The following is a 26,043-nucleotide window of genomic DNA, read 5'->3' as shown; positions in this document are numbered from 1 at the left end:
TCTTTGAAGTTTATTATGAGTTTCTTTGTTTCTTGTGGTTATACTGCCTTTGGGATGTTTTTATTTGCTATCATGAACTAATTTTTCAAATAACTAAGGAAATGAACCCTATGATGGATTCTGTTATTTGATTTCTATTTTTACGCAATAAATATTTGAATCTTGTTCTCAATTATGTGTGCTTAATTCTTGGTTTAATATTTCTAGGCTATTAATCCATGTTTGATGTGCTTAAATTAGAAAAGGAATAGACCCTATTTAAGAGTAGATCTAGCTTAATTGAGTGGAGTTGCATGCAAACCTAGAAATAGGATGACATAAATCTATTGGTTTAGAGTCAAATCTAATAGGGGAATCTATAGATCGAGTTAATGCGATAATAAGTGTTTTAATTAGAAAGAAATTTCAATTAATCAACCTAGAGCTAGTTGCTCTTAGTCTTGAAGAGAGATATTAACATAATTTAGGGATTTCTATGGATCAAGATACTAAGTGAAGAAATTGCGTAATTTAGATTGGTAGTGACAGATGAAGTCTAGGTGAATTCCTTTCTGGGTCTTGTTTCGCTTCTTGGTTATTTTTCAATTATTTTCTTGATTTGTTCTTTGTCGTGTTCTTTAGTTAATTAATTTAGTTAATTTTAGTTTTAATCAATCACTCCAATTTGTCGATTAAATAATAGAAAGACAGTAATCACTAGAAAGATATTCTTCGTGGGAACAATATCTTTGCTTACCGTAACTATATTATTAATTGATAGGAGCACTTGCCTTAGTCAGATTTTTAGTTGGTTTACAATTGCAATCAATTTTTTGGCGTCGTTACCAGGGACTAAAATATTAGGAAAACTTTATTTCTATTAATTTAACCCTTTTTAATTTTATTTTAATATTTTTGTTTTGAATTTAATTTTTACATTCTAATTTTTTTCGTTTGTTTGATTCTTACAGGTTCTTTTAGTTTATAACTAGAGGGAACCTGTCGGAACCATTAATTTTTTATAGTGAAGTTGAAAAGAGTGCTCGCAGAATCGTAGAAAAGTTAGAGAAACAAGGAAAAATCAACAAAATATAGTAGATGATCAAGAGAAAAAGGATATTACTGTGGAGATGAGTGATAATCAAAATAATCAGCAGCTTTCTACACCTCCTACTCCTCGTACTATGTTTGAATATGCTAAGTCCATTCTGATTGGGGCTGAATCGAGTATTGTGAGACCAACTATTGCTACAAACAATTTTGAGCTGAAGTTGAACACAATTCAGATGGTATAACAATAGGTTTAGTTTGATGGTTTGCAAGATGAAGATCTAAATACTCATTTGGCTAACTTTCTAGAGATTTGCAACCAATTTAAGATCAATGGCACTACTGATGACGCCATACGCTTACGGTTGTTCCCATTCTCTTTAAGAAGTAAGGCAAAACAGTGGTTAAATTTATTGTTGCGAGATTCTATCACGACTTAGACTCAAATTATTGAAAAGTTTTTGTTAAAATATTTTCCACCAGCTAACAAAGCTAAGTTGAGGAATGACATATCTTCTTTTGTTCAGTTTGATATTGAGACTCTTTATGATACATGGGAGAGATTTGAGGATTTTTTGAGAAGGTGTTCTCACAATGGCCTACTTTTGTGGCTCCAAGTTCAAACTTTTTACAATTGTTTGAATCATTTGACTAGACAGATGATTGATGCAGTAACTGGCGGAACATTGAATAACAAAACACCTGAGGTAGCTCAAAAGTTTATTGAGGGGATGGTACTGAATAATTATAAGGCATAATTGCAAAAAAGCCCTCAATCTTTGGCGGTTTTTGGATATATGCCCCTAACCTTTTTTTTCCTGAAATTGGCCCTTCACGTAATGGATTTTTCAGACATCAACCCAGTTGAAACGGTTACCGTCAGCTGACCATTAGTCAACAGCCGGTCAAAAAAATTGGTCTATGTGGCGTTCGAGTTGACTGATGACGTGGCTGACATTAAAATAAATAAGCTAACGTGGCAAAAAAATTAAACAAATTTAATAATCATAAAAAACCTTAAATCCCCAAACCCCCAAATTCGATACTTTCTTCCCAACTTCTAAAATCCCTAAATCATGAAATTTCCCAAATTCTTTGTAATGGCCTGAATTTTCAGTGGTGTCAGAATGGTGATTCGAGATCACTAAATCTGACAAATGAGTAGAAAATATTATTAATTTAGTAAGAATAAGTAAATATGAAGTTAGGAAAATTTTTGAAATAGTGAATAGTGTACTAGGAATAAATATTAAAATAATTAAAATAAAAAATGAGGTATCGAGACCTCGAAGATTTTAAACCGAGCCATAAGTATTTTTAGAAATATTTTTAGAGTGTCATTGAATTGGTATTAAAGTTTCGTTAGAAAATTTTAACGTTTGGATAGTTAATTAACTAAAAAGGACTAAATTGAAAATAGTGTAAAATTTGTTAAATTGTGATTAAATAGCTTAAGTGATTAAAAAGGAGGGATTTAAAAGGCAATTAGGCCCAAATTATATGGGCTGGACAGTTGGGCAAGAAAAATCTGGAAAAGTGATGTAATAAGGGTAAAATTGGAAATTTTGTAAAAGTTAACAAAAAAAATCTCAATTAAAAGAGTTTCTAGGTAATTCTTCATAATTATCAGCCAAAAAACGCCATTGAAGAGTCCCTCCAAACTGGTTTTTCATATATTTGAATCATATCAAGAACCCGAAGCAAGCCGAGGAAAAGAAAAAGTAGTTGATTAGTCCCTGAACTTTTACAAATTCTGCAAATTGACCCAGGTAAGTTCATATGGCTGAAATTTAATGATTAAATGTTAATTTTATGAATTATATAATGTATGATGAAATATATTTAGTGTTGAAATGAGAGTAAAATAAAAATGCGAAAATCGAATAAATGATCAAATTAAGCGGAACGCCGGATTTGAGTCCTTCTGATCAAGAGATAAAGTGATAAGTGGTAGCTTTAGCTACACTTATCTGATCAAGTGAAAAAGTGATAAGTGCTACACTTATCTGATCAAGAGACAAAGTGATAAGTGGTAGCTTTAGCTACACTTATCTGATCAAGTGAAAAAGTGATAAGTGATATACTTATCTGATCAAGTGACAAAGTGATAAGTGGTAGCTTAGCTACACTTATCTGATCAGGGACAAATGATAAGTGATCATACGTAAGACCATAGTTATACTATGGTAAAGTGAAAGTGAAGTACTCAATTTTCCGTAACTGTTCCTTAATTTTGATCAAGGATGGTAAGTGACAAATGGGCCCAAAGGAATTATGGTAAAAGAATAAGTAGTTTTGAGTTTATACCAAGGAACTCACCAAAGATTGTGGTTGACAGGTAAACTTAGTAATTGTGTATATTGTATAAGTGTACAAATGTTTGGTAAGATTTATGTTTTATGCCTATGAACTTACTAAGCTTTTCTATAAGCTTACATGTGTGTGTTTATTGTTTTTGTAGATTAACGTATTTATACATTCGGAGGATCGGATCTACATCGAGAATCACACTATCTAGATATACTCCGGTAGATTTTGTTAAATAACTTTTGGATTTATATGGCATGTATAGGGAATTGAAGTAAAAAGTAATAGAATGAATGACTAAGTATGCAAAGTAAAATTGAATGTGATAGTTGTGTTAGACATTGAAAAATACATGTTTTTAGTTTGAAATGGTTGATTGGTTGAACTTCATTAGTATTCAAGTGAAGTAGTTGAAATACTGAAGTTGGTTGTGATTTGAAATTTGCAGGGAAGGTTAGGTAATTATAAAGAGGTTATATTCAATTTTTTTTGAAATTTCCAATAGAACAGTTTTTGAACAGTAGCATTGATGTAACTTTGAAAAATCACAAAAAACAGTGGAAATATAATTAAAAGTTGAGTGAGATATGAAATTAAAGCTGAAAGAGTCTACTTTCACATGAAAGCAATAGAGTAAGCAAAAGATTTATATATTTTTAGATATTTGAAATTTAGTGAGACAGAGTCAGAATGATTTTGAAGTCCCCTGTTCTGACTTTAGAAATTCATTAAAAATTGTAAAAAAATAATTATGAGTTATAATTTATATTTTTAAATTATTTAATGAGTCTATTTTAAGTAGAAATAAGTGGAATCACCATATGAAGTCTTTAAAATGAGATAATTTAATTTTAGTGACAAGAGGTCAGGATAGCCGATTAGTGAAATAGGGGATACTTCAACTAATAAACTGTAATAATTGGCTAAACCAAAAATTCTTAAAAATTTATGGTGAATATATATATGAGTCTAGTTTCAAGGAAAATTTATGGATCTAAATTTCTAGTTTTTTATCTTGAGTTATAATTATTTTAGTGACTGCTGCGCAGGTAGACAGCTTTATTATGAATGGTGAAATTAATTTTTAAAGTAAATTTTTATGCCCCGAACTTTTAAGTTAAGTCAAGTAATGCCTCATGCTCGACTCCGGAAACGGTCTCGGGTAAGAGGTGTTACATTCTTAACCTCCAAAATCTTCATTAAATCCCTAAAATCTTTAAATCCCTAAATCATTAGCATTCCAAAATATTCTTGAAATCCCTAAAACTTTTACGAATCGTTGAATCCCTAAAACTATTAGGAACGACATCATGAAATCCCTTAGACCCAAATCGTGAAATCCTTAATCTTTCTAGAATTTTTATTTTTCTTCCTTGTCATCTGAAATTATGGATTAACATAGTTCAAATAGTCAATCTAGAGGTCGGATAACGTATGGCCCGGATGGTTCGAAGAAAAAATCGTCCTATGCAAATGTTTTTACTTCATCGCGAAAGGAGTATGCCTACGATGGACCAACAGTAAAATGTCACTACAATAAGTTAGCTCGAAGAGACACTTTATGGAGTGATTTAAATCCGGGGAGGAGATTTTATGGTTGTTCAGATTTTTGGGTAAGTGAAGAATTTTTATTTGCAAATTGAGCTTGAGCTCAATTTTGATGATTTCATAAATCTCAATATTTGTTTTGTTTTCATTTTGGATTATTTCAATTTGGCTGAATTGGGATTTTTTTTGTAGGACAGTGGTTATGAGTTCTTCAAGTGGTACGATAGGAAAATGTGTGATCGTGCGACTGAGTTACTGCGTTAATTGCGTGATAGTGAATGAAATTTTTTGAAGGATAATTTAGCACTTAAAAGGAATGCTATGGATTTGGTTGCATTTGATGGTAACCATAATGGTAACAGTAGTGTTGTTGACATTGAGGTTGAAAAAGGTAGATCAATTTGTGGTGTTGAAGGAGAAGTAGCTTTAAGGAAGAAAATGTTGACCATGAAGCAAAATATTAAAGTTATCAAAAAAGAGAAGTCAATGTATAAGATATTATTTTCTTGCTCTATGTTATGTATTGTATGGATCACCATAGGTTTCTTTTTTGGCAGTAGTGGTAAGAGGCATATGTAGCTAGCAGTTGCAAATGTTGATTGACAAATATTGGTTGTTTATTTTTATGTAATTTAACATTATGCTTGGAAGTAATGACCAATATTTGTTGTTTATGCCTAATTTAATTTAGCTTAATAAATAATGCAATGACAATAAACATAAGAATAAAAGGACAAATTTGATCATTTAAGCATATGATTTCCCCATTGCAATTTGGATAAATGTACTTTACAAAAGCATATGATTAGTCTATACACCATTCACCCTATACACCATCAACGCTATACCAACCAAAAACCAAAATGTGAGTGAGCTATACATGAGCAAAAAAACAAACCAACATATTGGTTTTCAATACAACAAAATAACATTCAACAATAGTGTACTCCAAAACCAGAATGTTGTAGGCTCAAAATGTGACTACCATCTTTTATTCCAAAACCAGAATGTTGTAGGCAAAATACCTTACACCATACTTTTTGGATCACGAGCTGTCACGAGATGGTCCTGGGAAATAGAAAACAGATACAAATAGATAAATGAATTATGGCACAAGTTCAAAAGCAAGTTATCATAGTGAATCACGAGACAAACAACAAAAGTCATTCAAAACAAAATAACGATGATTTACTCATGTTTCCTGCAACTGAGTCTTGTGTTCTCAGGTGGTCGAGAGGAACTAGGGTGTTGAAGAAGTTTGTCCACTACCATCTTGGAATGAAGCTATCATTATGCTCATTGTGGTTCTACCAGACTACAAGAGTATTTTATATTAATATTAACAATATATAAAATAACTTATATCGATAGTAAAATGAAGAAACTTACATAAAATGTTTGCTTTCCTTTAGATTTATCTAAGGTAGTTTACCTTTTAATGGAAGATTTCCCTTTTTGTTTAGGTGGTTGTGCATCTTGCTGCAAAAAATGGACCATAATCATTGGTTAGACAAAAAAATTACTCAATATATTTAACTGAAGAACAACACAATACCTGTTTCGAATTTATGCAAGACTGCTTGTTATGGTCATGTTGGTCCCATTGAGTACATGTCATAAGTAGACCTTTCCTTCTCAAGTGACCAGGCTTCATTTTTTTTTGGTTCATCTTTGGCCATCCTCCTATTCTTTTTGGGCCTCCTAAGCATCTTCCTTTCAATAGGAGGTAGCACTGGCTAAATACCAGTTTTTTCCCAATCATGTGGCCCATTTATGGGATGCATTGGAAAATAGTTAGCTTTCTTATAGGTATCATTGTGATAATATTCATGCAAATATTCATCTGGTTGAAGCCCTAAATGATACATGGCAGCACATCCATGGGAACATGGAATCCCACTAATTTGCCAACTTCTATAACTACATATCCTTTGACTTAGGTTCACTGTATACTGATAACTTCCTTTCCTCAACTCACATATATTTTCACCACTCCATATCAGTTGCCACTCTACACAGTCTTTCTTATTAGCATCAAACTTAGTTTTCACCAATGGACCATAATTTTGCTTCCATCCATTACATAGCTTCCTTTTCTGTACTATCCTAGTCATCATCTTGGTCCTAATATCCTCAAGCATTCTGATAATACTTTTGAACCTAGCTTCAACAATGCTTGAATTGAATGCTTCACACAAATTGTTGTCAACTATATCTGATTTACAAGTAGTCCCCAAAAATGCCCTAGTCCACATCTTTAGAGACTTCTTCATCAAATTTTCGTAAGCATCCTTATCTTTATTCTCCAGTGCTGAACATAGATCCTCTCACTTTCTCAGTCGTGCACTTCACAATCTGCCAGAAATCACACTCATAAGATTCCCCTGACTTCCTTCCTGACCAATTTGCAAACACGTGCCTCGCACAATTCCTATGCTCCACCCTTGGTAGTATGTCAGAAATTGCAATCTCAAAGCCCTAATTCAAATTAATGAACAAGATATATTGTTAAAAATTTTTAGTTAAATACAAATAAGAGATTACAAAAATAATACCAAGCTTAAAATTGCATATTTACTAACCTTTTGTTGGTCACTGATAATTGTGTACCCATACCCATCTTCCAAGCCCAAATCAGTTGATAGGAGACTGAGAAACCAGGCCCATGAATCAGTGCACTCTACTTCAACCACAACCCATGCAATAGGGAACATTTGGTTGTTTGCGTCTCTTCCAACAGCTGTGAGAAATTCATTCTTAAATGAGCCTTTTAGGAAGCAACCATCTAGCCTAATGAGTGGCCTACACCTCGCTTTCCAGCCTCTCTTTAGTGTATCAAAGCACACATAATACCTCTTAAAATGAGGAAGGGAGTCTACTTTCACCCTTTGAACAACCAATTTTATTGTATTTCTGGCATTTTTTACCTTAACTCATGAGCATAGTCCTATGGTAAGCCAAATTCCTCCTTATGATTCCCAGTCATTTTATCCTTCACTAATTTCTTTGCTCTATAACAACAGTCAATGGTCACATTTACATGCATCTCAGAAGAACATCTTCTTTGAATTTCCCTCAGCTTCATCTTAGGGTGATCCTTGATAATTGCTTTAAATGTTGGGCAATCATAGCAACAGTCACCATTTTATTTTTAAAACTAACCGAACAATGGTGCTCATCCTAAAACGTCTTTATTTGCAAGCATTTTGCAGCAAGACTGTAGCTAGCCCTAATTCTCTATGGAAAGTTAGGGGAAGCAATGCACCTCACAACAACCCTTTTTGGTTCATTCTTAATAAACTTTAGTTGTCTTCTACATTCTTTGGAGTACTTTCAAATTGCACTCTTAAACTGTTTTCCATCCTTGATCAACATTTGTAGACTAAGTTTTAACTTATCATTGTATAAGAGAAACTTGCTCCTCCTTCTCTTACCATCTTCATGTTTTTCATCTTCATCGGACCCAACCAAGCTTCCATGTTCATCTGAGTCCCATACCTCAGTCTCATTCCCATCCTCCTCTACTCCACTATGTGCCGCAGCAACATTATCTAGTCCATCTGATGTTGCAAAATCACCAGCATATTCATCAGCAACATTATCCACTCCACCTGATGTTGCAAAATCACCAGCATATTCATCAGTAGCAACTTCACTATCATTATCCTCTCCAGTTGACCCTAAACTAATATGTCCACCACTTTCCATACCAATATCCCCATCTACCTCAATACTAATAATAGACACACCCTCTCTATCAACTTGTACCTCTCCTACATCACCCTCCCTACTAGATTCTACCTTTTCCAGATCACCTTGACCATCAGATTCTACCCCTTCATCATCACCCTCCCCATCAACTTTCACCCCTTCAACATCACTCTCCCCAGTAGTCGACAGAAAAATTTCATCTACAATTATAGGTTATCAACCTCATGTTCAACATATAACTTAATCTCCTTAAAATTGACCTAAAAGTCTAACATAGCTATGGTGGAAGTGTCATCATAAATCACCCTTAGATTATTTTGTAACCTTATTGTACCAGGCTCATGAAAATATATTAACATGACAGTGTTAAACCTTAACCCAATTTTCACTATTTTATATAATTCAAAATAAGATATTATGTCTGGGTCCTCTTTAAGCCTAATCATTTTCCCAACTACATATCTAACATATGGGTCCTTTACAAGGTGCCCACCCACATGCAAAATAATATAATATTCATCATCTGATGACATCTACAAAAAAATAGTAACACATTGTAAGTAAAAAACATTAAAAAAACAAAACAATAATAGAAGTCTACAATTTTAACATCTTTTCTGAACAAAAACAAATTGCTTTGAATAAACAAACAATTTTCTAAGCAAAAAACATAAAAAAAACAAAACAAAACTCACTACTTACATCAGGACCACTTCTTTGAATACAATACAAAACAGTAACACATGTCTACAATTTTAACATCTTTTTGCTTGGGTAACATAAATCAACATCATCGGGACCACTGTCGCATCACAAATCGACAAAACAAACCCTACATTGTGGCACTGAAATTGCAATAATAAATCACAATTATCCATCTACAATTTTGACAACAGTTTTATCAATGATATCGGGACCACTATCGTATTCAAAATCGACAAAACAAACCCTACATTGTGGCACTGAAATTGCAATAATAAATCACAAATAACCAACAAATAAAACCAAAAATAGAATTTATTTTCCCAACAAACCAAATAAGAAAGCACTTACCTTTTGATTTTGGGTTATGAAAACAGCTCACGATTGTTGAAGCTTTTTCGTTCCTAATAGTTTTAGGGATTTAACTATTTGATTCGTAAAAGTTTTAAGGATTTCAAGAATATTTTGGAATGCTAATGATTTAGGGATTTCAAGATTTAAGGATTTAAAGATTTTAGGGATTTAATGAAGATTTCAGAGGTTAAGGATTTGGGAAATTTCATGATTTGAGGATTTTAGAAGTTGAGAAAAAAGTATCGAATTTGGGGGTTTGGGGATTTAGGATTTTTTTGTTTTATGATTATTAATTTTTTTTAATTTTTTTGCCACGTCTACTTATTTATTTTAATGTTAGCCATGTCATCAGTCAACTAGAACGCCACGTAGACCAATTTTTTTGATCGGCTGTTGGCTAATGGTCAGTTGATGGTTACGGTTTCAACTGGGTTGATGCATGAAAAATCCATTACGTGAAGGGCCGATTTCAGAAAATAAAAGGTTAGGGGCATATATCCAAAAGCCCCCAAAGGTTGAAGGCTTTTTTTTCAATTATGCCTAATTATAAGTGGCAAGTTACAAGAGTAAAACCTGTCAAGGCAGCCAGAGTTTTTGATATTGATGCAGTTTCTGTGTTAGCAAATTAGGTTGAAGCTCTGGGTAAGAAAATTGATGGTTTGAATTTTTCTAAGCAGGTGAATCTAGCAGTGCAATGTGATGCGAATGGAGTGGGGACGATTAATTCAAAAAAATTCACCCTTCAAGTCTAACATGGAGCATGAGCAAGTCGATTTTATGGGTAATAATTCTAGATCTCATAATAAACCCTATAGCAACAGTTATAATACAGGTTGGACAAACCATCCAAATTATTCTTTGAGTGGTCAAGATAACTAAAGGTCACAACCCCCTTCAGGTTTGCAGCAGCTTTATCAGCAAGAGAAGAAACCGAACCTTGAGGAGATGTTAACTAAATTTATTTCAGTGTCAGAAACTCAATTTCAAAACACTAAAAAAATACTAAAAAAAGCAAGCATCGATTCATGGACTTGAAAATCAAATTGGACATCTTTCCAAACTTGTTTCATGAAGACAACAAGGTAGCTTACCTAGTAACACTGAAACTAATCCAAAAGAGCAAATCCGTGCAATCACCGTTCGAAGCGTGGAAGGGTTAGTCGAGCCTGAACAAAAGCTGAAGTTATAAGTTGCTGTAAAAAGTGATGAGGTTGAAAAAATAAGAAAAAGCATAAGCCAGTAATCAAATACTACAAACTATGAGTTCTATATCCAATAGCATTAAATAGAGATTACATAAAAGAATAATATGGTAGATTTCTTGAACTCTTAAAAAAAATTGTACATTAACTTACCGTTTGTTAAAGCCCTTTCATAGATGCCAAAGATTGTAAAACTTTTAAATGAGTTGTTAAAAAATAAAAGGGAGTTAGACGACTTGTCAACTGTGGAGCTCAATGTAGTTTGCTCAACCATTCTTCAAAACAAACTACCCAACAAACTTAAAGATCTAGGGAGTTTTACTATTCCTTCTCTCATTGGTAGCTTAAATGTTGAAAAAGTTTTTGCTGATTTAGGAGGGTAGTATAAATGTCATGCCTTATAAGATGTTTAAACAACTTGGTCTTTGGGAACCTAAACCCGCTAGGATGAGTATTCAATTAGCGGATAGATCAATTAGATATCCTAGGGGTATTATTGTGGATGTACTTGTGAAAGTCGATAAATTTATATTCCCTATTGATTTTTTTGTATTGGAAATGGATGAGGATTGTAATAGGCCCAATTTGCCCGGCCCTTACAAACAAAAAATATATAGTAATAGAATTAAAAGTCCTAAGCCCGATTAGCCTAAACCCAATCAGTTTTAACCCAAACCCAAACCCTAGCCTAGCCCAAAAAAACCAACTCAGCTAAGACTGCCCTCCAAACACCGAAAGCAACAGCCCCCTCCCAGTGCCGCAGCAGCCTCACAACACATCACCTAATGTTCTCCCCTCGCACGTGCTGTCCTCCTCACGAGCACCTCCACGCCACGCTCCCCAGTACGGCCGTACCTGCGCAGCAAACAAGAACAATGCAGCACAAAATAACAGCAAAAAGGACAAAACAAAAATAAAAATGTAGAAATTTTTTGTTTTATTTTCTTTTTTCATTTTCAGCTATAAAGGCCGATTTAAGAAATTGTAAAGAGGTTACAGAGATACAGGATCAATACAAGGAAAAAAGGAGGAAAATATCAGTTTTTTGAAGGTGGTTCTCTTTTCTTTCTCATTCTCTTTCTCTGCGTTTTCTTTACTATTTTTTTCTTTCTATTTTATATATGGAAAAGAGGGAATAAAAGAGGGGATCTTACCTTGTTGTCGGCGCCGATGAAGTCCTCTTCCTTTTCGCATGAATCGGAGTCGGACGGACGGAGGCTTGGTTCCTGAAATGGCTAAGGGAGGTATTTATTTTTTAAAACTGCTGAAACTGTTTAGAATGCTGCCAGTTTAGGGTTTTTTTTGTTTTGACCCTCAAATGATACACGAAACGACACCGTTTGGAGTCTAATCAGTGGCTCCAAAATGGTGCCGTATTGACCATTGCCCAGCAACTCGATGATTCGACCCGAACACGACCAGATTTGCGTGTTTTGGTCTAGGAGGGAATATTTGCGCCACTAGTCCTCTGATTTATTTCATTGATTTAATTCATTTTTTTTATTTTCAAAATTTGCCCCACATTTTCGATATTACTTCATTTCGGTCCATTTGCAGCGCAGCTTTTGAGTGGGCAAGGAATATTTCCTATTTTAGTCCCTATGTTATTCACGCTTTGTAATTTGGACTTTTCCTTTTGTTTATTTCAGATTTACCCCTAAATTTCTGCTTTAATTCCAAATCAGCCCATTGTTTTATTAATTAGTTTAATATCAATTTATTAATATTATTTGGTTTTTTATTATTGTTACATTTGGTTACATTTTCGGTTATTTATTGTTTTACATATATATATTACTTTATTATGCACTATTATTTTTTAAATTCTTTGTTTTATTATTATCATACATTATTGTTTTAACTTTGTGACGAATTATTTTTTATATAATATATTTTTAATAACTCTTATTTTATAATATACTTTTAAAAGCCACTTTTATATATTTCATCTTTAAAGATTTATTTGATAATATCCCTATTTAATATTTTTTATGTATACAACCTATATTAAATTATTTTTATTATATATATGTATGTACATAAAATACTATTGATTTCAAATTGTTTGTTTTTAATTATACTTTTGGTTTATTTCAAACTTTCATGTATATATATATTATTTTAAACTTACTTTAATATGTAATTTCCCTTCTTTCATGTTACCCTTTTGTTATTTAAAAAACTTCTTGTATTTTATTTAATTTGCTTGTTATTTTTTTTTAAGACTAACCTTTTAATTCATCTTGCTTGCTAATGTGGATGTTAGTATATGCATAGTGTAGGGTATAAAATTGTTGCTCTTACGTATATGACATTGTTTGTTTGTATATATCGAATCTTTGTTATTCATTAATGCATGATTTAGTTTACAAATTATCATATTGTGTTGTACATTATTATTCGATCATTTTTTTATTTATTCAAAAGATTACAAATGTTAACGTTATTTCAAACAAAAATTTTCAAAATGACGCAATACTCAAAATTTGGAATCCTCGAGAGAATTGAGCCCTAACGTATTGGGTTCCGATTTTCCTCGCTGAATCTAAATAATCGAAAATTTTCTTTAACCAAAGTACATAAGCCAAAAACTCATTTTCGGGAATTCAATACGTCGAGTCCTAATGTATTGGATGTGACACGTCATTTTCCCGAAATGAAGATTTTAAGCCACAATAAGGGTGATTTTCAATGCTCGGAATTTTGAGAAATTGTGCCCTTACGTATTGGGTTTCGATTTTTCATCTGATTTAAAGCAATTGAATATCCTCTTTTTAAAAAAATTCCATCACACAAGTTTGGAAAATCAAAAGACAAACTTATTCTCGAGGACTAAAATGTCGTGCCCTAATATTTTGGGTATTCGTCTCGATTTATCCAAGCATCTTTTATAAAATTAACATGAATAAAAAGGAAGGATCGTATTTTAAAATCTTTTCAAATTCTCGACTCTAAGACATTAAACAATCGACTCGGTACCAATTTTGGGCGTTACGAGGGTGCTGACCCTTCCTCATGCGTAACCGGCTTCTGAACCTATTTTCTCAAAAATTCGTAGACCTAAAATCGTTTTCAAGGTGATCCGATCACACCTCTTTAAAAGATCGGTGGCGACTCCAATTTTCATTTTTTAAAAAGTCGACAACAAACTTTTTTTGTTTTTCAAAAAAATGGATTTGACAGCTTGGCGACTCCGCTAGGGACGATAAGAGAGTCAAGCCGTAAAATTGATTATCTTTTGTCTTATTGTTAAAAATTGAAATTTGATTTGAAAAATTACGGTTCTCTTTGCTTTTGTTTGTATGATTACTGTGAATTGGGTTTTAATATCTTCGCATCATATTGCATAAAGGCTATTCAGGTCTTACCCCTTTAAGTAGGAGTGAGAAGCTACTCTTTCGTGAGGTTTTCACCTCTGTGCAGGATAGTGGATCGCTTCCGGGATACATCCGTACCTATGCCTTCGTGAGATTTTCATCTCCGTGCAACCATAGGGAAATGTATTCCCCTAAACTGAACTGGGTCCGTATGAGTCTATAATGGGTGAGGATCGAGGAAACTACTGGTTCGGTTACCTCAACTTTAGAACCGAGCTGCATGTAGAAAAACTTAAGAGCCCACCCTTGATCGTACTGCGAAGACCCTAGCGACTGCCCCGAAAGATGTTTGATTCTTTTTTTACTTACTTAAAGTTGCATTTTTTGTTGCACTAATTTATGGTGTTTTTTATGTTTGCATGTCATTTCATATTCAAAAGAGTGTCGATTCAGGTTCGATTACTAAATTAGAAAGCTTAGCATGGAGAACGGATTTCTTGATAAAGTAGAGGACAATGCTGTTGTCCGTGTGTGGTCAGAGAAAACACAATCAGAGAAAGGAGATAGTCTAGCCGGAGGGTACACGTCGGAGTTATGGGACTACACCCGTATCAGTGCAACGCAAAATAGCCTTCGGGAATTACAGGTAATATGGGACCATTGGAATGACGAAACTAAGCACTTGTTCAACTCTAGTTTTGGGGATTTGCCATATCTACTCGACATTAAGGTAGACGTACATTTGTTCTGGGCCATCGCTCAATTTTGGCACGCCGCGTATGATTGTTTTACCTTTGGAAGGGTTGATTTAGTGCCCACTATAGAAGAATATACAGCTTTGCTACGTTGTCCAAAGATCCAAGTTGATAAAGTCTACTCTAGAGCCGTTAATGTTCCAACCTTTACAAAGAAGTTGATGAAAATCACCGGAATGAGTGAGCAGTGGGTCACAGCATGGATCAAGCAGAAAGGGGGAAAACAAATGTATCCCTTGGAAAAACCTACAGAGCTGATTTTGGGGCACCCTGATGCGAGGAAAAGGGTCGATGCCTTTGCTCTAAGCATTTATGGGCTAGTAATTTTCCCTAAGGCACTAGGGCACGTAGATGAGGCAACCTCAGATCTCTTTGACCGACTTGATAAGAGGGTTACACCAGTACCAGCAATTTTGGCAGAAACCTTTAGGTCATTGAATGCATGTCGAAGGGCAGATTCATTGGGTGCGTGTAGCTTCTACTTGCATGGTTCCTCAGATCTCTGAAAATTATTCTCCGTTAAAGGAGATAGCAGCTACACCAAGGAGGGATGACATCTCGGAGGAGAAATGGTTGGTCATTCTTCAAAATCTTCGTGAGGAGGACGTCGAGTAGAGAGCCTCATGGTTGCTTCCGGATGAAATATTGTACCCATGTGGTAACTTTGATTGGGTCCCGTTACTTGAAATCTGGGGAGCGGTTGGTTATGCTCCATTGATGGTGCTAAGACAGTACAGGTCAAGGCAGTTTATACCTACAACCCAAGCCTTAGTTGAGTTCGAATTCTCGTATAAAGACAATGGCTATAAAAGGAAGATTCAAGAGATAACCAGTGCATGAGACCAAACTCAACGGATGAAGAGATTAGCCGTAGGCCCGATGACGACTCCTGAATATAATGAATGGTGGGTTAGAAGAATCAATGATAACATTCTGAGGCCAAGTCAATGAGATAGTCAATCAATAGAAGAACATTTACAGGTTGTTCCTTTCAAATTGGAAATTATGAAGCAAGATTTTGAGAAGAGGAATACAGAGCTTGAAAAGAAGATCGAGCAGTTGGAAGAAGAAAAGATGCACTTGGGATTAGATGTGGATGTTCAAAAGCTAGAGACCGAGAAATTAAGAAAAGGAAAGAACAAGGCTGAGGAAGACTTGGATAGTTTGAAGACAAACTATAAGAAGTTGAGGTTATCAATAAGAACTGCTGGGCTAGGGAAAACTCCAGAGCAATGGCGTCAAGAGATCCGGGAAGAAAAGATCAAGGCTGATGGATGGGAAAAGAAATTCCGAGAGGTTCAGACGCGAAATGGAGCTTTAGAAAAGAGTTTGTCAGAAAGCCAAAAGGAAAAATACGAACTAAAAGATAGAGTGGTTGAGTTGGAAAGATCTCTTCATCAATGTTGAAGTCAAAATTCTACGATGGAATTAAGGGCGAGCTTAGGCAAGATCGAAGAAATAAAAGGAAGAATAGAAGAGTTGGAATCGACATTGCGAAGTTGTGAGATCCGGACTGAGTACTTGGAAACCAATGAAAGTCGTCAGAATGAGCAACTTTACCATCTTCAGAATCAAGTTGAAAATAGAGATCGTATCATGGGAGAAGCCGTGGTTCAGATCTGAGAGGTAGCTAATCACCTGCAGACTTCAGCGATACAAGCCGATGCACTGAGCGTAAAGTATGAGCTGGAATCAACTCGAGGACAGGAATTAGCTTTTTTTACTTAGGAAAATTAAAGTTCTAAGCATTAGGGCAAGAGCATATATGTAACCTGTTTTATGTAAAGAATTTTGTTTTCTAGTGAAAGTTTTCTAAATGAAATTGAATCAGAATTGATGCCTCTTTGCATTCATGCATTGCATTACATTGCATCATATGCATTAAGGTCCACCGAAAGACCCTAATTGGTTAAAATTTTTATAGTTAATCTGGAAACCAACAAAAACTTGACACCTAAGCACCGCTATTGTACCCGTGCAAAATCGAAGATTATGGATCAAAGATTGGAAAATTTGGAGCGACTTCAAAAGGAAAAGCAAGATCAGTTACAGATGCAAATGAAGGAGGAATTGGAAAAAATTCAACATGACATGACAGAAAGGATGCTATAGTCGCAAAAGGACATGATGATTGAGCTGACGCAATTACTAAAAGGAATAAATAAGAGGAAAAGTCCTATGATTAATAATGAAGAAGAAGACAAGAATGGACCCACCTATCCTCCAAGCTTTACGCATTCGCATGCGCAGGTTTAGACTGAGGCGCATCCGCGTAGATCCTCTGTTTCAATAAGGCCTCAGCGATTTCAAACCGATATTCCAATACCGATGAACTCTCAAGCTGGATTAGGTTCTAACCTTGGTGAGAACCCGGTTAATCTTGCTGTCCCGGACTTCGATGAAGTAGCTGAGAAAGATAAAGAAAAGGAAGAATTACCAAAACAGTTTGAGGAGAAATAGAAATGGATCGAAAAGAAGTTTAAGGCAATAGAAAACACTGAAAGTTATCATGGAATAGATGCAAAAGATCTGAGTCTGGTCCCGAATTTAGTGCTCCTGTATAAGTTCAAAGTGCCAGAATTTGAGAAGTATAGTGAGACCAGTTACCCTGAAGCCCATATTACAATGTTCTGTAGGAGAATGACTGGGTACATTAACAATGATCAACTATTAATACATTGTTTTCAGGATAGCCTCATTGGGGCGGCGTCTAAATGGTATAAACAATTGAGCCGAACCAAAATCAGCGCTTGAAGAGATTTGACGCAGGCTTTTATAAGACAGTACAGTCATGTATCTGAAATAATGCCTGATAGAATCACTTTGCAGAACTTGGAAAAGAAGTCAAACGAAAGTTTTAAACAGTATGCACAAAGGTGGAGAGAGATTGCAGTTCAAGTTCAGTCACCACTTTTGGAAAAAGAAATGATGATGCTTTTCATCAACACATTGAAGGCGCTGTTTATCACGCACATGTTAGGAAGTGCCTCAAAGAGTTTCTCAGATATAATCATGAATGGCGAAATGATTGAACATGCTATTAAAAGTGGAAAAATAGATGGTGGGGAGAATAATCGAAGGTCAGCTCCAAAGAAAAGAGAATGTGAAGTAAACAATGTGAACGCATACAGTAAATCAATTACAGTGAATCAACCAAAGAAGATGGTTGCTAATCAACAAGGCTCATCGAAACAAGAGTCGGGAATGAGGTAAAATACTGAGAAGCCCCAGTTCACTCCATTCCAATGACATATAAAGAGCTGTATCAGAATTTATTTAATGCACATGTTGTTGCTCCTCATTACTTGAATCCTCTACAACCCCCGTATCCAAAATGGTATGACACAAACGCACAATGTGACTATCATGCGGGAATTTCAGGGCACTCAATAGAAAATTATACCACTTTCAAGAAGGTTGTAGAAGGACTTATTAAATTGGGTGTTGTCAAATTTGATGACTCACCCAGCACAGAAGGTCTATTGCCCAATCATGATGATAAGGGAGTGAATATGTTGAGTGAAGGTACGGGGGAAGAAATCAAGACTGACATTGCTGAAGTAAAAACCCCATTGAAATGGGTCTGGAAGGAGATGGCAAAAAGAGGGTTAGTTGTTTCAGATTTTGAGGAAAGGTATGAGATGGGAAATTATTGTGAATTCTACCATAAAATAGGGCACGAAATCCAAGAATGTGAAGGATTCAGGGCTTTAGTTCAAAGCATGATGGATAACAAGGAGATGAGGTTCTATGAAGATGCTGAAGAAAGGAGGAGCATATGCGTGACAGAGTCGGGAGCAGGGACGCCGAAAATAAATCATCATGTGGTCATTATCTCACGCCCTAAGAGTAATGAGGCTAGGGTTCAGGTAACACAAAAAATTGTAATCACGAAACCGTCAAGTTTCACATATAAGGATGACAAAATGGTCTCGTGGAGTTACGGATGCAATGTGACAATCCCAGGAAAAGAAGTTGAGGGCAATATGGTAAAAGAATATCATGAAAGGGGTTCTTATACATGTAATGGGAAGCATTATGGCACTCAAGTAGAATTTCCAAGAGAAAAGACTCCGATGGTAGAACAGAGGAAAGGGAAGGCGGCGAAATCTGAGCCATTGGTTATTGAACCAATAAAAGAAGAAGAAGCAAATGAATTCTTGAAGTTATTGAAACGTAGCGAATACAGTGTTGTGGAGCAACTGCATAAACACCCAGCCCGTATTTCAGTATTAGCTTTACTCTTAAGTTCAGAAGTACATCGAAATGCATTGATGAAGATACTAAATGAAACATATGTGGCCAATGACATTTCAGTCAATAAGTTGGATCGGTTGATCAATAATATAAGTGCTGACAATTTTATTTTCTTCAATGATGATGAAATACTGTCCGGAGGTAGGGGTTCTACTAAAGCTCTACACATTACTAATCGATGTCGGGGGGACACATTACCGGGGGTTTTGATCGATAATGGATCCGCACTGAACGTATTACCTTTGTCCACTCTTAATCGAGTACCTGTGGACAGTTCACATATGAAAGCCTGCCAGAATATAGTAAGGGCATTTGATGGAACGGAAAGAGGGGTTATAGGAAGAATTGAAATACCATTAAGGATTGGACCAACTACTTATGGGGTGGACTTTCTAGTAATGGATATTAAGCCTTCCTACAACTGTTTATTGGGAAGACCATGGATACATTCGGCAGGGGCAGTACCTTTATCATTACATCAGAAGGTGAAGCTAATATCAGAGGGTCGATTGGTAACAATAAGTGCGGAGGAGGATATTATTGCAATGGTAACAGGTGATACACCTTATGTAGAGACCAATGATGAGGCAGTGGAATGTTCTTTCTAGTCTTTGGAATTTGTGAGTGCAATGTTTATCGCCGAAGGAAACATAATTGCGGTACCAAAGATATCCAAGTCTACCGAGATGGGTCTACAGTTGATGGTAGGAAGATGAGCTTCGCCAAGGAAAGGATTGGGAAAATACCTTCAAGGAACGATTGAAGCACCCATGCTGAAGGGAAAGTTTGATCGCTTTGGCCTGGGTTACAAACCAGATATGAAACAAAAGAGGAAAGAAGCAGAGAAAAGACAGGGGAGAAGAAGGGCACGTTTGAGCGGAAAGGAAGTCAAGTGGGAGTCTTTGACCTTTCCCCACATATCTAAATCCATTGTGTCGGGTGGGTTTATTTACCCCGAGGAAGGGGTGTCCAGAAGAGAAAATATTGAAGAAATGTTGGAAAATGTTCACATCAATGTTATAGAGACAATGGAAAGAAGGACCTTACTGGAGATTTGCCCTTACGAACCTGGGAGTGAGCTAAACAATTGGACTGTGGAAGAAATACCTATAGTCTTTAGAGCTTATGCAGAGTAATGTTCAAAACATTATTGTTGTTTTAGCCTAAGAATGAAAAGAAATCCTTTGTGACATAGGCTTAAGTCTAAATATCTTTATCCTAATAAAATACATCTTTGCATTCATTTTGAACAATTATTCTTTTATTCTTTCCAGGCAAGTAAATATTTTCCATTTGATTGATTGTCTTCCAAATGATTTTTTCATTATATTTATAACCTGATTGTACAAATAATTATTCATAAATTTATATTTTTGTATATTTTTTGGTGTATCCCCATAGGTCCTCAGATATCAATGACATGAGTGATGTTGTTTCAAACACGGAGTCTCTTTTTGAGCAAGACATGTGTTTGGAAGGATCTCATGACTTTGAAAATGACAGAGACTGTGGTGTATCTCTGGACTTGTTGAGAATGGTGGAACAAGAGGATAAACAAATCTTACCTCATAAGGAATCATTTGAAATTGTGAGCCTAGAGGAAGGAAAAGAGGTGAAAATTGGAACTGATATCACCGCAAAGACAAAACATGACCTCATTGAGTTACTCCGAGAGTTCAAAGATGTTTTCGCATGGTCATACCAGGATATGCCAGGGCTAAATACTAGCATTGTGGTACATCGTTTATCTGTAAAAGAAGATTGTAAACCAATTCAGTAGAAGCTTAGAAGAATGAGACCTGATATTGTGTTGAAAATAAAAGAGGAAGTCAAAAAGCAGTTCGATGCTGTATTCTTACAAGAGGTTAAGTATTCAGAATGGGTAGCGAACATCGTCCCTGTTCCCAAAAAGGATGGAAAGGTACGAATGTGCGTGGATTATAGGGACTTGAATAAGGCTAGTCCAAAAGACAATTTTTCGCTGCCGCACATTGACACTTTGGTAGATAACACAGCTGGCTACTAATAATTTTCTTTCATGGACGGATTTTCTGGATGCAATCAAATAAAGATGCATCCCGAGGATATGAGGAAAACCACATTCATTACCCTATGGGGAACATTTTGTTACAAAGTAATGCCCTTTGGATTCAAGAATGCAGGAGCAACGTATCAAAGGGCAATGGTCACCCTGTTTGATGACATGATGCATAAAGAAATTGAGATCTATGTTGATGATATGATTGCAAAATCTAGAACTGAAGAAGATCATCTCCGAGTCTTGAGGAAATTGTTCTTAAGATTGAGAAAATTTCAGCTCAAGCTCAACCCAGCAAAATGCGTATTTGGAGCCAGATCGGGAAAGTTGTTGGGCTTCATAGTCAGTAGGAAAGGGATTGAGATTGACCCGGATAAAGTTAAAGCAATACGAGATCTGCCTCCTCCAAGCACTCAGAAAGAGGTCCGAGGTTTCCTAGGAAGGTTGAACTACATTGCCCGGTTTATTTCACAATTGACTGAGAAATGCGATCCAGTATTTCGCCTTCTGTGGAAACATAATCCGGGAGAATGGGATGAGGAATGTCAGAAAGCTTTTGACAAGATAAAGCAATATTTGGCTAATGCTCTAATACTATCACTGCCTAGTTCAGATAGGCCATTGATATTGTATCTAACGGTGTTTGACAATTCCATGGGATGCGTCTTGGGCCAATATGACGAAATAGGAAAGAAAGAAAGAGCAACATACTATCTCAGCAAGAAATTCATTGATTGTGAAATGAGGTACTCGTCCATTGAAAATTTGTGTTGTGCTTTAATTTGGACAACTCGAAGACTAATGCAATACATGTTGTAACATACGACTTGGCTGATTTCAAAGTTGGATCCTTTAAAGTACATGATGGAATCAACTGCTTTAAATGGGAGAATGGCTAGATGGCAAATTCTACTCTCTGAATTTGACATAGTATATGTCAGTCAAAAGGCTATAAAAGAAAGACTGTAAGCCTTTGAACTTCGACTTTCCAAATGAGGACTTAATGAATGTGGCAAACACTGAAGAAAACCCTCGAATAGACCGCATCTGGAAGTTAAATTTTGATGGAGCTTCAAATGCTATAGGTAATGGATTGGGGCAGTCTTGGTATCCCCAATTGGAGATCATTATCCTGTCGCTAGCAAGTTGGACTTCGATTGCACTAATAATATGGCAGAATATGAAACATGTATTATTGGTATTCGTGCGGCCATTGAACGTAAAATCAAAGTGTTAAAAGTGTATGGAGATTCCGCATTGGTGATATACCAACTCAAAGGAGAATGGAAAACCAAAGACCCTAAGTTGATCAGTTATAAAGAGCTGGTTCTTGAATTGATTGACGAGTTTGATGACATCACTTTCTGTTATCTCCCACGAGATGAAAATCAGATGGCTGACGCACTGGCTACTCTAGCCTCGATGATTAAGGTGAATAAGTTAGAAATCATGAAGCTTATTCAGATGAGCATACATGAAGTTCCGGCTCATTGCTACAGTATTGAAGAGGAGGGAAAATATGATCACCCTTGGTATCAGAGTATACTACAGTATGTGAAGAATCGAAAATACCCTGATCAAGCGATAGAAAATGGCAATAGAGCACTGAGAAGAATAGCCATTGAGTATGTCTTAGATGGGGAAGTGTTGTACAAAAGAGGGAAAGATCAAGTGTTGTTAAGATGTGTAAATGCCATGGAGGCTAGAAAGATCCTGGAAGAAGTCCATGAGGGCATTTGCGGAACCCATGCAAATGGTTTTACAATGGCCAGACGGATCATGAGATTTGGATACTATTGGTCTACTATGGAAGGGGATTGCATTAGCTATGCCAAGAAGTGTCATAAATGTCAAATTTATGAAGATAAGATACATGTACCTCCCTCACCTCTGCATGTCATGACTGCTCCGTGGCCATTCTCCATGTGGGGCATGGATGTTATTGGGCCAATATCACCGAAGGCTTCGAATGAGCATCATTTCATCTTTGTGGTCATTGATTACTTTACCAAATGGGTAGAAGCTGCTTCATATGCAAATGTCACGAAATCGGCGGTTAGTAAATTCTTGAAAAAGGAGATCATTTATCGATATGGAGTGCCTGAAAGAATCACATCCGACAATGCGTTGAATTTGAATAATAACACAATAGCAGAGGTTTGTAGTCAGTTCAAGATCAGTCACCATAACTCGTCGCCATATCGCCCAAAAATGAATGGTGCAGTGGAGGCTGCCAATAAGAACATAAAGAGAATTGTGGGGAAAATGACTGAAACCTACAAGGATTGGCATGAAAAGCTATCATTTGCTATCTTAGCTTACCGAACATCTGTTAGGATTTCTACTGGGGCAACACCCTTTTCTTTAGTTTATAGGATGGAAGCCGTTTTACTCATTGATGTGGAGATTCCTTCTCTTCGGGTATTAACTGAATTAAAATTGGACGAGGCAGAATGGGTTCAGTCTTGATACGACCAGTTGAACTTAATCGAAGGGAAAAGGTTAAAAGCCATCCAACATGGTCATATGTATCAAAAACGGATGATGCGAGCCTATAAGAAAAAGGTTCGTCCCAGAGAATTCCATGAGGGGGATCTGGTGTTGAAGAAAATTCTTCCTATACAAAAGGACTTTAGAGGGAAATGGATGCCAAATTGAGAGGGTCATTATGTCGTAAAGAAGGTCTTTTCTGGTGGAGCTTTGATTCTAAGTGAGATGGATGGAAAAAACTTGTCAAATCCTGTAAACTCAGATTCAATCAAGAAAAACTACACTTGAAGGAAAGGGACCAAAGTGAAAACCCGCAAAGGGCGCTTTGATTCCTAAAAAAAATGGAGAGGTCATAGTGAAAACCCGCAAAGGGCGCCTTGAGATCCAAAGGGATTTGAGTTGAAAACCCAAAAAGGGCGGCTCAAATATTGATCAGAATGGGGCATGAGGTGATTAGAGCATTTCAAATTTTGATCAGATTGGGATATTTAAAGACTTTGCTATACTTGAATCAACAGGAAAGGGTATACGAGTATTGACAGAGTACTGTAGATCTCTTAAATACATGTCAAACTCAGAAGGGTCTTCAGAAAGTTTGTACAGAGAAATTCAAGCTGCGATATCTGGGGCATCTAGTTTTTATACTATTCATGTTTGCTTCTTTGGAATACTTCATTCTTTTTCAAGATACAAGTCAATTCCTTTTTTATTCTCAATTTCCTTGATATTTTATTCATTGCAAGTTATGCTCTCAAATCAAGTCTATTTCTATCCATTGTTGTGTTCTCTTTGTAAGCATGTTGCATTAGAATAAAGGATTAATGGACTAATAAAACTTTCACAAAGGAAGTTCTGCATATTACTCGAAAAAGTTTCTAAATAATACAGTAACCTGAAACAGAATTTTTGTTTAGAATGAACCAAGTTTAAAGGTCAGAAATCTAAGAAGGAAAAGTCTGAATCAAGATAATCCTTTTGGATTTTGTTGATAAAACATTGATTGAACAAAATAATCATGAGTTAGTAAGAAGAGATCTCCTTGGTAGAAAATTCTTCGTGCATAAATTTTGGATGTGGCACTTTAAGAGTGGTATAAAGACTAAAGAATTACACGTTTGGCATCTTTAAATGGCGATGGGAAAGGATTGAGAAAGGACCAGATCTCCTCATTTTGTAGTTACATCTTGAGGATGAAGATACAACTTTTTGCGACCTAGAGGATTGAACTTGTAGGTTCACAATGGGGGAAATTTAATTAAATGTTTCATTAAAGACACCGGCCAAGAAAGAATGTACTGAAGTATGGCTGTGACAAAGCCTTAATAAATTTCGAGTAATCGACCTAAATAGGATCATTCTCGGAAAAATAAAATTCTGCATTCATGCAAACACCATTCACACATGTCTAGTTAGGAGCATTTGATTCATTTTAATCATGCCATCCTAATCATTAGGCATAATTAGGTTCATTATACAGGTCATGTTCCCCAGAGAACAGATCTGGGAAATTACAAATCTTGTCTCTCTAAGCAGTAGCGGAGCAGATCGAAGTCAGCGAATCTTATCTTCAAGTGTAAGGAGGCAGATTGAAGTCGGTAATCCTATCTCCCTGAGATTACAGTGGAGCGAATTAAAAGGATCTTTTCTCTCTGAAATTACAGTAGAGTAGATCGCATCAGGTCTTATCTCCCTGAGATTACAGTGGAATAGACCGAAAAGATTCAAATCTTATCTCCCTGAGATTACAGCGAAGCAGATTGAAGCCAGTAATCCTATTTCCCTGAGATTACAGTGGAACGGATTAAAAGATCTTATCTCCCTGAGATTACAGTGGAATAAACCGAAGAATTACAGATCTTATCTTCCTGAGATTACAGCGGAGTAGATTAAAGTCAATAATCCTATCTCCCTGAGATTACAGTGGAGTGTATTAAAAGGATCTTATCTCTCTAAGGTTACAGTAGAGTAGATCGCATCAGGTCTTATCTCGCTTAGATTACAGTGGAATAGACCGAAGAATTACAGATCTTATCTCCCTGAGATTACAGCGAAGTAGATTGAAGTTAATAACACAGTGGAGCGGATTAAAAGGATCTTATCTCTCTGAAATTACAGTAGAGTAGATCGCATCAGGCTTTATCTCCCTGAGATTACAGTGGAATAGACCGAAGAATTTCAAATCTAACTCCCCAGGTGATGCAATGGAACAGATTAAAGCCACATCGGTGAATCTTACTTCCTCCGACATTGCAGTTAAAAGGATCAAAGCCACAATGGCGAATCTTACTTTCCAAAAGTTTAAGCCACAAATCCTATTTCCCCATCGTTGCGGT

General features: G+C 35.9%; 1 non-coding gene across 1 annotated transcript; it reads right to left on the bottom strand.

Annotated features, from left to right (window-relative positions):
• Positions 1 to 1,523: 1,523 nt before the first annotated feature.
• On the bottom strand, positions 1,524 to 1,630 carry LOC121215712 (small nucleolar RNA R71). The gene has a single exon (XR_005911688.1). It is a non-coding gene; the product is annotated as a small nucleolar RNA R71 (small nucleolar RNA).
• Between the last annotated feature and the right edge of the window lie 24,413 nt (positions 1,631 to 26,043).

This window comes from Gossypium hirsutum, chromosome D03, assembly GCF_007990345.1.
Source record: "Gossypium hirsutum isolate 1008001.06 chromosome D03, Gossypium_hirsutum_v2.1, whole genome shotgun sequence".
Classification (NCBI taxonomy): domain Eukaryota; kingdom Viridiplantae; phylum Streptophyta; class Magnoliopsida; order Malvales; family Malvaceae; genus Gossypium; species Gossypium hirsutum.
Note: the sequence above shows the minus strand (reverse complement) of the source record. Positions and strands in the feature narration are given on the sequence as shown.